This window comes from Hyla sarda, chromosome 6 (assembly GCF_029499605.1).
Source record: "Hyla sarda isolate aHylSar1 chromosome 6, aHylSar1.hap1, whole genome shotgun sequence".
In the NCBI taxonomy this organism is placed as follows: Eukaryota; Metazoa; Chordata; class Amphibia; order Anura; family Hylidae; genus Hyla; species Hyla sarda.
The window spans coordinates 60,334,844-60,348,921 of record NC_079194.1 but is presented as its reverse complement, the minus strand read 5'-3'; the positions used below and the strand labels follow the sequence as shown (position 1 = coordinate 60,348,921).

The 14,078-nt window shown below is 43.2% G+C and overlaps 1 protein-coding gene across 1 annotated transcript in view; it reads left to right on the top strand.

The window, feature by feature from the left end:
• NPTXR (neuronal pentraxin receptor) overlaps positions 1 to 14,078 on the top strand; it is a 52,697-nt gene that overhangs the window by 22,466 nt on the left and 16,153 nt on the right. The window lies entirely within an intron of this gene.

Sequence of the window (14,078 nt, the reverse complement as noted above, 5' to 3'; positions counted from 1 at the left end):
GCAATGTTTCTTGGAAAAAAAAATAATTAAAAATTAAATGGTTTTTTATATGTTTTCTCTGCTGAAAATTAAAGACCTTTTTTAACATGGTTGTTTAAAACATGTTGAATATTTGATAAAAAAAACGGCTCCTATAATTTCCTCATATCCCGTCCCCATATCCCGTCCTCCGATCTTGAGCTCATATCCCGTCCTCATATTCCGTCCTCATATCTTGACCTCATTTCCCGTCCTCCTATCTCGAACTCATATCCCGACCTCATATCCCATCCTTACATCCAGTCCTTATATTCCGACCTCACATCCCGACCTCATATCCCATCCTTACATCCCGTCCTTATATCCCAACCTCATATACCATCCTTATATCCCATCCTCATATCCCGACCTCATATCCGTCCTCATATCTCGACCTCATACCCTGTCCTCCTATCTCGACCTCCTATCTCGTCCTCCTATCCCGACCTCCTATCCTAAACTGCTATCCCATCCTCATATCCCCTCCTTATATTCCGTCCTCCTATCTCGACCTCATATCCCGTCCTCATATCCTGTCCTCATATCCCGTCCTCACATCCCGTCTTCATATCCCGTCCTCATATCCCATCCTCATATCCTGTCCTGAGGTGGGACTGATTTGTCATGAAAATATTGTAAGCTGAAAAAGAAGGGGATGTGGCTTTGTGGGACTGGGCGTGATTTGCAAGCCAGACCGATTCACAAAAAGGGTAGATAATAAAAGGGTGTGGCTTAAAATGTGGACGTGTCTTTTTGAGATGGAGTGTGGCTTGCAAGCCGGATTGACACATTCATCATATCCCAACCCCATATCCCATCCTCATATCTCAACCTGATATCCCATCCTCATATCCCATCCTCATATATCGACCTCCTATCTCGTCCTCCTATCCTGATCTGCTATCCCATCCTCATATCCCCTCCTTATATTCCGTTCTCATATCTCAACCTCATATCCCATCCTCATATCCTGTCCTCATATCTTAACCTCATTTCCTGTCCTCCTATCTCGACCTCATATCCTCTCCTCATATCCCGACCTCATATCCCGTCCTCACATCCCGTCTTCATATCGCAATCTCATATACCGTCCTTATATCCTGTCCTCATATCCCGACATCATATCCTGACCTCATATCCTGTCCTCAGGTGGGAGTGATTTGTGATGAAAATATTGTAAGCTGAAAATAGAAGGGACGTGGCTTTGTGGGACTGGGCGTGATTTGCAAGCCAGACCGATGCACAAAAAGGGTAGATAATAAAAGGGGTGGGGCTTAAAATGTGGGCGCATTTTTGTGAGATGGGGTGTTTCTTGCAAGCCAGATTGACACATTCACCAGGAGATGCAGAGCGGAGCTTGTGTAGTAAGGTACTGGAAGTCCCATAAACTTGCTTGAGACTTGAAACAAAAACCCATCTTTTATATAAGTGTGTAGGTAAGGGTTAATTTAAGTTTATTTTATTTAACATATAAGTAATATGTGTACCAAGTATTATTGAAATATCTCCGGCTGTACGGAAGTTACATACAAAAACCCCAACCTTCACAAATGGGGGTAGTTAAGGGTTAAATTAACTATCCTATATTTTAACCTCTTAAGGACGCAGGGAGTACGTCCTGCGCCTTGTACCGGTGTATAATGCGGGGTCACGCCCTCACCCCGCGTCATACGGGGTCGGTTCCTGCGGCTAATGAAAGCCGGGACCCTGGGCTAATAGCGTGCAGCCTCGATCGTTGTGTCACGCGATATTAACCCTTTAGACGCGGCGTTCAAAGTTGATCGCCGTGCCTAAAATAAAAGTGAAAGCGTCCAGGCAGCTCAGTCGGGCTGATCGGGACCATCGCGGTGAAATCGCAATGTCCCGATCAGCTAGAACGCGGAGGTCCCCTTACCTGCCTCCGTCGCGTCTGATCGGCAATTGGTTGCTCCAAGCCTGAAATCCAGGCTTGAGCAAACGACCTCCGATAACACAGATCTTTGCCGTGTCAATGCACGGCAATGATCTGTGTAGCAGATCAATGTGTGCAGTGTAATATCCACTAGGGGGGGGGGGGGGGGCTATAACACTGCAAAAAAAAGTTAATAAAGATCATTTAACCCCTTCCCTAATAAAAGTAAGAATCACTCCCCTTTTCCCATTTAAAAAAAAAACTGTAAATAAAAATAAACATATTTGGTATCGCCGCATGCGGAAATGTCAGAATTATAAAAATATATTGTTAATTAAACTGCACTGTCAATGGCGTACGTGAAAAAAAATTCCAATTCCAAAATAGCGTATTTTTGGTTACTTTTTATATCATGAAAAAAAGAATAAAAAGCTCTCAAAAAGTCTGATAAAAACAGGCTGTTTACTAAGCCAGGCTTAGTGTTAGCCACAAAAACAGCTAGCGCTAACCCCCAATTACTCCACCGGTACTCACCGCCACAGGGGTGTCGGGAAGAGCCAGTACCAACAGGCCTGGAACATGAAAAATGGTGCTCCTGGGCCTAGGCGGTAACAGGCTGGCGTTATTTAGGCTGGGGAGGGCCAGTAACAATGGTCCTCGCCCACTGTGGTAACGTCAGGCTGTTGCTGCTTGGTTGGTATGTGGCTGAGAATAAACATTGGGGGAACCTTATGCTTTTTTTTTTTTTTTTTGCATAAATAATTAAATATTTAAAAAAAACGCATAGGGTCCCTTCTATTTCTATTTTCAGCCAAATACCAACTAAGCAGCAACAGCCTGATGTTACCAGGGTGGGCAAGGACCATTGTTACTGGCCCTCCCCAGCCTAAATAACGCCAGTCTGTTACCGCCTAGGCCTAGGAGCGCCATTTTTGACGCTTCAGGCCTGTTGGTACTGGCTATTCCCAGCACCCCTGTGGCGGTGGGTACCGGGTTAATAATTGGGGGTTAGCGCTAGCTGTAATTGGGGCTAACGCTAAGCCCTGGCTTAGTAATGGATTCCGTCTATAAGACAGCTTCCATTACTAAACCTGCCAAGTAAATAAAATTTAAAAACACAACACGTTTAAAAAAAATTATAAAAAAAAACCCTCCCCCACAAGCCTCCGTTAACGATTTTATTTACATTAAACAGAAAGAAAAAAAACGCCGATCATCGATGCAGTCCACCGAATCCAAAGTAGTCCACAGGGTACACGATCTGAAAAAAGAAAAATAGGTTAATACATTTATTGTCACCCGCCTGCGCATCTCCCGTGCCACACGACTAGAACTCCCAGCATGCCCTTACAGTAAGGACATGCGGGGAGTTGTAGTCATGTGGTGCAGCAGATGTGCGGGCGAGTGACAAGCTTGTCATCTAGCCCCCCCCCCCCCCCCCACTGCACAACTACAACTCCCAGCATGTCATTACTGTAAGGACACGCTGGGAGTTGTAGTTATGCAAGCCAGGGAAGCGAGTGGCAATGTGTTCCGCTTTCTGGCTGGCGGTTATCAGAAAATCCCTGTAACTTCATATTTCCCACCGGGTCCCGTGACACGGGACCCAGCAAGCAATTTGAAATGACAGAAAACTCTGCGGTGCCGTAGCAAAGGGAGCCCGATCTGACATAACACTGCAGCTGCCCGGGACTTCCGCAGCAGGGCAGGGAGATGTGCAAGACTACAACTCCCAGCATGCCCTCACTGTAAGAGTTGTAGTCTTGCAACAGGTAGCAGACAGATGGGAGATGTGCGGCGCGGGCGGGTGGGATGTAAATCAGTGTGATCCCTGATCAGGTAGTCAGAAAAGCAGAAACATAAGCAAGGTTCAAGCTGGTGTAGATTCCTGGGGCTTTTTAATCAGATGCGCCTAGATCTGCGACAGTCGCAGTTGATAAAATCAGGGTGCACTTGAAAGTGAAAAGAGAAAAAACGTCTACGGGAGCAAGATGTCAAAATGAGTGGGGGGGATGTAAGCAAAAAAAAGGCACAAATAAGCAGAGTTGCGCCAAAGTTGCGCCAAATATATGGGAAAATAAGCTCTACAAACTTTGATAAATCTGGGCCAATGAGTTTTAGATATATATATATATATATATATATATATATATAGGTGATAGAGGTATAAAAATTAGATGTACATGGTCAGGATTAGGTACTGAGTAACATATTATCATTTTTTTTCTGGGATCTGACAGTTATGCTTTAAACTCTAGTTTGTCACTAGAGATGAGCGAACTTACAGTAAATTCGATTCCTCACGAACTTCTCGGCTCGGCAGTTGATGACTTATCCTGCGTAAATGAGTTCAGCCTTCAGGTGCTCCGGTGGGCTGGAAAAGGTGGATACATTCCTAGGAAAGAGTCTCCTAGGACTGTGTCCACCTTTTCCAGCCCACCGGAGCACCTGAAAGCTGAACTAATTTATGCAGGAAAAGTCATCAACTGCCGAGCCGAGAAGTTTGTGACGAATCGAATTTACTGTAAGTTCGCTCATCTCTATTTGTCACTCTTTAAGACTTTTTGTTAACTTTTGAAACAAAGGGATCAATATCCTTCTTATCCAACCCACTACATCACTGAACCAGGCTTCGTTAATGCGGGGGGGGGGCTTCACTTCCCTTAGATTAGTGGACTACAGCCTCTGATACATCTTTGTTGTAAATAGGTCTCACAGCATCACCACTATTCCCTCTATCATGATTCATAGCACATTTTCTAGTTGTTGATGAAATGTAGTCAATTTTTGCCAGAGAGTAAGAAATGGAGATAAGGGAATAACATTACAACATTTGGCAGCACCATATTTCACAGCGTTTATTGCCCCGGCTCCTACATTAGAACAGGGTTATGTGTTCCCCTTATAAGTCCTATTGGTCTCTACATCCTCATGGTTATACATCCGACATTTATACTGTCAAGAAGGATCGTGTTAAGAAATCTTTCTTCCAAACATTGTGCATTACAAGGTGCATTACAAAAAAGACGCGTACACGCTCCATATCACAGCCATCCCATCCGTGTTACTCCTATCAATCTTTCCATATATGATAAAGATGAAGCTGGTCCAATGTTAATATTCTTTATCTGTGCCCACAATCTCCTCAGGCACACGACAAGTTTATATTGCCAAAATCAATCTCATTGTCAGTCTTTAGTCTACAACGCTTTTTCCCAACCAGGGTGCCCCCAGCTGTTGCAAAGCTACCACTCTGCGCATGCTGAAAGTGGTAGTTTTGCAACAGCTGGAGGCACCCTGGTAGAGAAACACCGTATTACATATTCTTGAGGCATCTGGTTTCCTGTGCACGCATTTTCAATGGGGAGTATTTATACATTTTAATTTTTTAATGAATGTTTTGCAACATCTGGAGGCACACTGGTTGGAAAACAATTATCCACAATGTCAGAGGTAATACAGGTGTATCTGCATATAGACATTTATCTTATAAATAGAGAAATAATATATATATATATATATATATATATATATATATATATATATAATAAATATATATTAATATATATAATATATATAATAAATTATATAAATAAAAAAAGAGAATAGAGTCACATAAGAGGAGGTAGTGATGACAGGGTACATCATGGTGTTTCAAACCGCGCGGTTCTTAGTAGTGTAGTCAGACATAGTCAGACGTTAAAACATCATAAAAAGGGGGAGATTTATCAAATCCTGTCCAAAGGAAAAGTTGCTGAGTTGCCCATAGCAACCAATCAGATCGCTTATTTCATTTTTGAAACGGCCTGTGAAAAAAGAAAGATGCGATCTGATTGGTTGCTATGGGCAACTGGACAACATTTCCTCTTCACAGGTTTTGATAAATCTCCCCCGCTGCTGAGGACCCCGGGGATTGCTGCTGCAGCACCCCGCTATCATTACTGCGCAGAGCGAGATCGCTCTGCACGTAATAACGGGCAATACAGGGGCCGGAGCATCGTTACTTTTGTCCAAAGGATAGGGGATAAGATGCCGTATCGCGGGAGTCCCGCCGCTGGGGACCCCCGGGATCATGCACGCGGCACCCCGTTTGTAATCAGTGCCCGGAGCGTGTTCGCTCCGGGACTGATTACCGGCGACCGCAGGGCCGGCGGCGTGTGACGTCACACCTCCACCCCTGTGTGACATCTCTCTCCGCCCCTCAATGCAAGCCGACGGGAGGGGGCGTGATAGCTATCACGCCCCCTCCCGTAGGCTTGCATTGAGGGGCGGAGGGTGACGTCCTGCGGTCGACTATAATCAGACCCGGAGCGAACACGCTCCGGGCACTGATTACAAACGGGGTGCCGCGTGGAAGATCACAGGCGTCCCCAGCTGCGGGACTCCCGCGATCAGGCATCTTATCCCCTATCCTTTGGATAGGGGATAAGATGTTTAAGCACCAGAGTACCCCTTTGAATCAACTGGTGCCAGAAAGTTAAACAGATTTGTAAATTACTTCTATTTAAAAATATTAACCCTCAGCTGCTGTATGCTCCACAGGAAGTTGTGTAGTTCTTTCCAGTCTGATCACAGTGCTCTCTGCTGACACCTCTGTCATTGTCAGGAACTGTCCAGAGTAGGGAGCAAATCCCCATAGCAAACCTCTCCTGCTCTGGACAGTTTCTGACATGGACAGAGGTGTCAGCAGAGAGCACTGTGGTCAGACAGGAAAGAAATTAAAAATAAAAAGAACTTCCTGTGTAGTATACAACAGCTGATAAGTACTGGAAGGGTTAAGATTTTTATATAGAAGTCATTTACAAACCTGTTTTACTTTCTGGCACCGGTTGACTTAAAAAAAATATTTTTGCACTGGAGTACCCCTTTAAATTGAGTGTTCCTTCAAAGTAATGGTACCCTTTTACCAACAAAAATGTGATTGGGAGAACCACTTTTGTCACTTTTTGGCTTGGAGTATTCCTGTGTTGTATTTTGCAACATGTAAGGTTGAATTTGTCATAGTCGGAATTCTATAAACTCCAGTGGAGTAATGGCCACAAGGACCTGAGCAATACCCATACTAAGTGACTGGTCAAACGCCCCATGGGTAATGGGGCAGAATGTGGTAAAATATAGCTTTACAGACACTCACAGCAGCACAGTAGAACAGGCGGATACCTGGCAGTCACTTTGGCGCAACCTGACGTGGTAAAAAGTATAAATTGTACCAGGCATTTTGTGCGGTCCCCTGTTCAGAATTGGTTGTGCCACTGTTGATGGAAGCCCCTCTTACAAACAGTCCTTGTTCATCTGTCGTATAGAGGTCATTGATGAAAAGAAATCTTTCAATGACAGTGCAGTGATACGAGGGGGAGTCCTCGAAATTGGAAGACGTCTTATGTTTTACTGGAGAGCAGCTAATGTTTACACATACAGTACACGGTACATCACTTACACTGAAATCTTTTATCTCTTATTAGCCGATGAATTATGGAAATGGCTGCAAGGGAGGCTTGTGGTGACTGCCATGGCCATGTGAACACTCACGCCTTCTCCTTTCATCATTTAGAAGTGGCAGGGAACAAATTACAGGCCAAGGTATTGACATTTGGGTGGGTGGGCATTTTATAAAGTGAGGCAGGTTTATGAAGATTAACTATGTAAAAACGGTCATGAGGATGAGTAATGACCTTAATGTATTTCCTAAGTATTGCACAACTCATGATGAATGTCTCCTACAGTGTCACATGTTACAAGACATACTCGATCACTTCACCTTTCTTACGTGTGCTCCACTTTTTTTTTAGATAATGTTCTGCTTCCAGACAGTGATAAATATGTTGCATATCTGGAACTACCAACCCACGTCCCTGTCACCATTCTGCACCACGGCACTAGAAGATGAAACTCATTTAAAAGCCATAAATAGCTTTGGAAATATTCAAGAATATAGGCTCTATTAACAAAATTAGGAAAAATATTGCTCGGTGTAATAGGCCCAGTAGTCAGCCAACCTGTAAGAAATCGCTTATATATCAGCCAATCGTATCTTTTAGCAGCTCTTACCCCTTAATGACGCAATTTTTCCTTGTTGCATTTTTATGTTTTCCTCCTCGCCTTTTAATAGCCATAACTCTTTTATGTTTCAACCAATACACCCATATGGGGGGGGGGGGGGGGGGGAATTGTTTTCTTTGTGGGACCAATTGTACTTTATAATGACATCCCTTATTTTTTCCATAAAATATGCTGAAAACAAAAAAATATATACAGTGACCCCTTGACATACGATGGCCCCGACATACGATAATTTCAACATGCGATGGCCTCTCAGAGGCCATCGCATGTTGAAGGCAGCATCAACATACAATGCTTTTTTATGTCCGGGCCATCGCATAAACGGCTATCCGGCAGCGATGACTGCTTCAGCTGCTACCGGATAGCCGTTTACGGTGCCCCGTGAGCTCCGGTGATGGTCACTCACCTGTCCTCGGCGTGTCCTCTTCGGGATCCTCTGCATCGTCGGCGCTCTCCATTGACGTCATCACATCGCTGCGCACGCCGTCCCGTCATCCAATAGGAGCGGCGTGCGTAACGACGTGATGGCGGTGACGGAGAGCGAGGATGCCGGGGAAGAAGAGGCCTTGCCGGAGCGTCGGGGACACCTCGGGGACACGGTAACAGCGATGGACTGCAACATACCGGGCAGCGGTGACGAGCGGTGACGGTCCGGAGCATCGGGGACAGGTGAGTACAACTTTCTCTAACAGTGGTCTACAGCCTGCGGACCTCCAGATATTGCAAAACTACAACACCCAGCATGGGTGTTGTAGTTTTGCAACATCTGGAGGTCCGCAGGTTGCAGACCACTGTCCTATACTTTACATTGCACGGATCCCTCAACATACGATGGTTTCAACAAACGATGGTCCATTTGGAACGGATCACCATCGTATGTTGAGGGACCACTGTAATATATATATTTATTTGAAAAAAAAAAACACCATTTTGAAAATTTGGGGGAGACTCCTTTTTACACTATTCACCTTGCGCTTAACCTTACATATTGGCCCTCATTTACTGAGAGCGGAGTGTTGGTTTGTGTTTGACTTTTGCTTTTCCGGCCTTTTTTTCTCTTGGTATTTACTAATCTGTCGCACTTTTCCTGATCTTTTTAGTCGCAGGGAAAAATCTGTCGCGCGGTAATTTCTATCGCAGGGTTCATCTGTTGCATGGTAAAATCTGTCGCAGGGTTAATACTCTCGCACATTAAAATCTGGCGCATGCATAAATCTGTCCCAATGAAAATTCTGTCGCAGTGCGGCAGATTTTTAAAATATAAACTGGGGGGAAAAAAAATTATGATAATAATTTGTGAAAATATATAACTACTGTAGATAGATAGAGAGAGAGAGAGAGAGAGAGAGATTAATACATTTTATAAAATAGTCTATATATATATATATATATTATACATATGTATATACACACATATAGATAGATGTATTAAATTGAGTATACAGTATATATACTTATATATTTTTTTTTAGTCACCATTATTACTGAAGCAATAGGAAAAAGGAAAAAAAAACATGTGTTGGAAAATGTGAAAATGAAGCTAAAACTTTGTTTAAAAAATTAATCGTGCAAAAAAAATTAAATAGAATCATTTGAAGTTTTGGAGTGTTTTTCAGAAAAGACGAGTGATTTTGGATGAAATGTAGGGAAATGTAGGGAACACGTTCTGTGCGACAGAGTTTGGGCAAAAAGCCCGACAAAAAGAGTAGGAATCCTATTAGTAAATGAGGGTCATTATCTTGATTCTTTGGGTTGATATAATTACAACAATGCCCAATGTGTATAGTTTGTCATGTTTTACTTTTTTAACATTTTCGCCAATGGAAATGTTTTGGGACTGTTTTTTGAACCATGATCTATAGTTTTTATCGGTACCAATTTGGAAAGAGCAGACTTTTTGATTGCTTTTTATTAGGCAGGCTCTATCAATAGAAGAGCCACGGCAGCAAAGAAAGGCTAGTTAAGATCTTGGGCTTTTATGTTTATGGATCACACCGTGGTAGGAAGAGAGTAATTCGGACTACTACACTCTTATCTACCACTCTAACGTCCATTTAGATGCCACTGTCAACTTTGACAGCAGTCATCTAAAGGGTTAATTGCTATTAGCTGTGGCGCCTGGCTGCTGAAATCAGCTGGGGGTGCTGGGTCTAAAGAGGGCTCGAGTCAGAAGCCTGCTTCATTTGTCCTTAATGGCCCTGCGACCTATCAATACATCATGGGGTGTTATAGGGATATTCCAGGAATTTATTTTATTTGACTATGTTACAGGGGCTGTAAAGTTAGTGTAGTTCATAAAATAGTGACTGTACCTGTGTGTGACTGTGGTCTCACAAGTCTTCTGTGATTATTGCCCCAATATTTATTTTTAACAGCATACAAAATAACTCAAGTCTCGTGATTTTCCAGGTTGCAGTGCGTCGAGACCTGACATCACTAGTCAGGTGATCAGAGGGAGCCTATCCTGCTTCAATTTTGCAACAGCTGTAGGCCCCCTGGTTAGAAAACACTATGTTTCAAGGGTTGGGTTGGCTGATGTGTGGGAGGAAGGAAAGTGATCTCAAACTTTCAAGCATGGAACTGTGGGATGTGTAGTTAAGAGAACAAAATCGATCAGGAAATACCCAGTTCTGGCAGGTAAGTAGTAAAATCACCTTATGGTGGATAAAAACTAAGGAAAAACTATCTTTGATAGTCCCATTACATCTTTGATAGTCCCATTACATCTTTGATAGTCCCATTACATGGGGAGATGTGCGGCCAAAGATGATGGCAGTAAAGAGTTGCAGAAATGATCCAGCGATTATCTGTTCCCTGCCCACAATGATATAACCCCAAAGGGTTAAATAGAACCTCTAGAATACATGTGGCACAGATAATAAAACGTAACTTTTATTGTGTACTAGTTAATAAATAAAGGTGAGGAACACACGTTTTAAAAACACAGCTCCACTGGAGTCCCTACTCTCATTAGGAATGGACATACAGGGTCATCTTAGATAGATTAATAGAGGTTGATGGATCTGACCAATTTGGCTAAACAATAGCCGAAATCACTGGCCAATGTATATTATAGGCTTATAAAGATAATGGCCAGACCTATTCCAGGTGTGTATACCGCTATTGATATTCTGTTCACCTTTCAGGAGTGATGTTATATATAATTAATATATAATGCTTATATGCAGACACCACCTATGATTATGGTCTTAGGGGCTACTTGTATCAGTACTTGCTCTAGGATAGCTCTGAATGTCACTCTGAGATGTTGTTATCTGTCCCTGCCCACACAATATTGAGCCATAGGCCATAAAATCCATGTAATCGAGCACCAATCGACTTGATCGGCACTTGTATCACCTACAGAACCATCATTATCAAACCCAACAAAGTAGGAGATCTATGAAATTGAGAACCTGATTCCCATTGATCAATCCCTTTTTAACTTGAACTAGTCTTCCTTAATCTCCCCGAAGGCCCTTACCAATATAACCAATTTGTTAAACCAAGCAGCTACCTACATTATAGAATTACATCATGGACACATTAACTGTCTGCCTTTATGCTGGTGAGATTTTCTATGAATCTGTTAGTCAAGGCTTCTGGATAGATGCACACAATATGCCTTTTAGATGAAGTTTACTGAGTTTGTTATTTTTATCTTTTCATTGTCTCAGGCCAGAGAGACAGGCACTCAAGGCCCTGCTAAAAAGCTTAGTCATTACAACCCAGGCTGCTATTGACTCGGTGTAAAAACATGAATATTTAATGTGGTCAGCAGGTGCCCGCATCACTGGTCAGGACAGCTGTATGGGGTTCTAGGCTAATATATATATATATATAAATCCGCCACAAGTATAGGATGACATATGGGTAATGAAGTAGAGGAACCAACCACTGTCCACAAGAGGCAGTGGACAGAGCAATGGAGTGAGGCCAAAGCGCAACTTGAAGATACTGGACCCCCAATGCAAAATCTGTACAAGGGCCCCCCGCCATAATGCTTTATTTGAAGTACTGGTCTACTCTTATAGAAAACAGAGACCTTACAGGGCCCTTGTAATGTCTGTTTATTTGTTTTTGCATTTTTTCATTTTAGGACCTGTTTAGGCCTTGTTTTTCATCCATTATCTGTTTTCTGTGCTTTCCTTTCCAGGCGTGGAAGAGTTAAGCCTTTCACCCATGTGCTAGGCGGGTGTGACTATATAACTCCAGCTCAGTTTGTATTTTAGTTGCTGGTTATTTAGTGCAATACTATGATGTTTGTTTGTGCAATAATGCTACTATGTATGTAATGTTGAGCATTTACTTTGTATTTATCTTGTGATATGATCTGAGTTTTTAGCCATGGTTTAAAGGAGATATCCAGTGGTGAAAAACGTATCCCCTATCCTAAGGATAGGGGGATAAATTTCAGATCGCGGGGGGTCCGACTGCTGGGCCCCCCGTGATCTCCTGTATGGGGCCCCGACAGGATAGGGGATAAGGATAGGGGATAAGTTTCAGATCGCAGGGGTCTGACCGCTGGGGCCCCCCACGATCTCCTGTACGGGGCCTTGGCTCGCTGGCCAAATAGCGAGTGTCGACCACCGCACAAAGCGGCAGCTGACACGCCCCCTCAATACAACTCTATGGCAGAGCCAGAGTGCTGCCTTCGGCAATCTCCTTCTCTGCCATAGCGATGTATTGAGGTGGTGTGTCAGCCTCCGCTTTGTGCAGTGGTCGACACTCGCTATCTGGCCAGCGAGCCAGGGCCCCGTACAGGAGATCGTGGGGCGACAGATAAGTGATCGTCAGCGGACCACACGGGGCACCGTAAACGGCTATCCAGTGGCAGCTGAAGTAGTCTGCGCTGCCGGATAGCCGTTTATGCGATGGCCCCGACATACAAAAGCATCGTATGTTGATGCTGCCTTCAACATGCGATGGCCTCTGAGAGACCATCGTATGTTGAAATGATCGTATGCCGGGGCCATCGTAGGTTGGGGGTTCACTGTATAGTTGGTATACTCATTGCTATGAATTATTGATACATTTTTATTATTTTTATTGTCACATCATCGTCAATTGCAAGCTTCTTTACCCGATGCACAGGCCCTGCTAGGGTTTAGGAGTCTTGCTAATTTTTCTATATCTTAATAAAATTACTACACATTTTTATCATATTGGATCCTTTTTCCTCTATATGTATCTTTGAGGCACTGATATACAATTTATTCTAATCAATTATTTCCTCTATTATTACAGACATTGGCCCATTCTTGCATACATGGGCACAGCAACAGCGCCCACGCCTTTAGTATAAAATACATTGCTCAGTACAATACTTATGCCACGTATTATAAGCTGGCAACAGGTTAAGGGTGCAGTTACATCATGTGTGTGCCCCCCAGTGCACACATACATCAGAAAAATATCAAAATGGGATGTGTCCATGCACGGACAGGCCCAAGCCTTACTGATTACCAGAGACATTGGTAGAACGTCTTTCCAAGTTGTCTACTGTTTGCTGCACCATACACTACTTTTTTTTGCAGTGGAGCTATATTTATTATTTACGCAAATTAAATTTAGAAGTGTTTTTTTTTGGGGGGGGGGGGGTTGCGCAAACCTACATCACCTAATAGATAGGATACATACAAATGTGTCAGATGCCAGAGTACAAAGCTTAAATGGGGCACTGTTAGATACAAAATCTTTTGATATGTTGTAAAGCATGTATAACCAATAGGTTTTGCAATTGCTTTCATTAGAACATTTTCAGTATTTCATACAGAAAAAGCCAGTCAAACAACTGCCCCTCCCCCCCCCGCCTGCTTGGACAAATACTAGTCCTGCTGTGTCCATGCATCATCACCATCACCTGTGTCCATGCATCATGTCATGGACACACTTCCTTGATTGACAGCTGTGAGCGCAGGGCTCAAAGCTGGAGGAAAAATCCTACCCCTGTCAGCTTGTGTCCCGCTACTGTCAGTGAGGACAAGCTGGGAGTTGTATATTTAAAAAAAAAAAAATTTTTGTTGCATCTGAAGGGTACGCTTTAAACCAATCTCTGCAGCTCAATGGTTATAATTGTGCAGAATTCATCAAATCCTGTGCATTATTT